Consider the following 1,797-nt stretch of genomic DNA (forward strand, 5'->3'; position numbering starts at 1 on the left):
TTTTCAAATATAGGAATGCAGTTTCGTTGACTCTAACCAACTGTTTGATGTAATTCTTAACAACACCAAGTTTGATATATAAATCGGGAAGCATGATTTTATTAAGCGCTATCAAGGGCTCGTGAACTCTATTGAATTGACCAATCGATTGTTCCTTTCTTTTCAAAAAACAGTATTTAGTGTAGCCCGTTTGCATGCGTGATATTAGTGAGAGAACTTTAAAATCACAGTTCACGCGCCACCTGTGCTCTTCGTACTTGATGCAATCTAAGTTTAATTGCATGGTTTCGTATGATTCCTTTATTCCAACCGCATACAAGATGGGAACGGGTTTCTTGCTACTATCGCGATAGAGCAATACTGCTTTCAAACTTCGCTTTGATGCGTCAATAAAGAGACCCCATTGTCCGGGTTTATAGTCAGTAATTCCCATTTCATTCATAAAACCTGCAACATCAATGCAATAAGCCTGAGTGCCATCTTCCGATAACTTGAAATATGGCATAAACGGATCTTGTCTATGTTTGTAGGCCGTTACTTTTACTCCTGGCGCTAAAACATTCATGATTTTCAGTTCTGATGCCAAAATCATGGCGTTGTTATGGGAGAGATTTAATTTACGCACCATGCTGTTTAGGTTTTCTTGGGATATGAAAGACGGTAAATGGTTTTCAATCGGAATGTATTCCGATCCATCAACAAGTGGTAATGGCGTTGCCATAGACTGTTTGCAATCATAGACAGTTTCGTGATCGGATGGATGATTTGGAACTTGTAATGCATCACTGTGTGCGGCAGGTAAATGAGCGCTCGGTACACCTTTGTAGACGCCACAAGACCGGTCTATTGAATTCAATATTTATGAGTATATCTACGTACATATATATGCATATATCGATGGCTGAGTGGAAGATCGACCTATCTCAGCTGCCGATTTAAAAACGCCCTATCTCAGCACATTTTCAATGTATTTTGAGATACGGCGTTCTTCAACAAAATTCTGAGATAGGATGTTTTTCAATAAAATTCTGAAATAGTGCGTTCTTCAATCAAATTCTGAAGTAGGGCGTTGGTGAAAAGTTTTCTGAGATAGGGCGTTTCCGAACTGGTAGATATTCCACTCAGCCATCGATATACAAATGTTACGTTTATTTGTTCGGCGGGCAAAAACTAAAAAAGTTCTGCACCATTTTTTTTAAATTTGGACATCTGCTGCAGACTTTCCAAGGTTGGTTATACTTAGGCGTGGTACCTTCCAAACATGCAGAAACTTTTACCTATTTCATACACTCAGCATATACATGTGAATTCGGGAGTGTATTTATTTTGTGCAGGTTCAGATTGCATAAAGTACCATTTATAGCATGCTAGTGCAATTTTATTTGAGACTAATTTACGCTGGTCTGATTTCAAAACGAATTTACCACAAACGAAACAAAACTTGTTTAATTTATTGCAAAGCTTTTTAATTTTTTCCGAAGACAATGATATGATGAATAAAAGTTTTTCGCAAAATTTTCGATGTTTTTTATCAATTAATATGACAGTAATCGCGCGCGTAGATTTTCGGTTTGTGTTTTTTGGTTCCCAGCTTATGTGAAATAGACGCGGTATAGACCGCTGCCTATTTGAAAGCATTACTCAGTCATTTTGACTTTAACGAACAACAGCTTTCACAGTACAAAAAAGGTATTAAAAAGCCATTCGTATAACAGAAACTGCAAAAATATGCCAGAGTGGGATTGAAAAGAACCCAAATTCCGGTCCAAGCAGTGTATAAACTACTATTATAAAAAA

The sequence above is a fragment of the Rhagoletis pomonella genome, unplaced genomic scaffold (genome assembly GCF_013731165.1).
Source record: "Rhagoletis pomonella isolate Grant_MI unplaced genomic scaffold, Rhpom_1.0 Rhpom_scaffold_00493, whole genome shotgun sequence".
Taxonomy (NCBI): Eukaryota; Metazoa; Arthropoda; class Insecta; order Diptera; family Tephritidae; genus Rhagoletis; species Rhagoletis pomonella.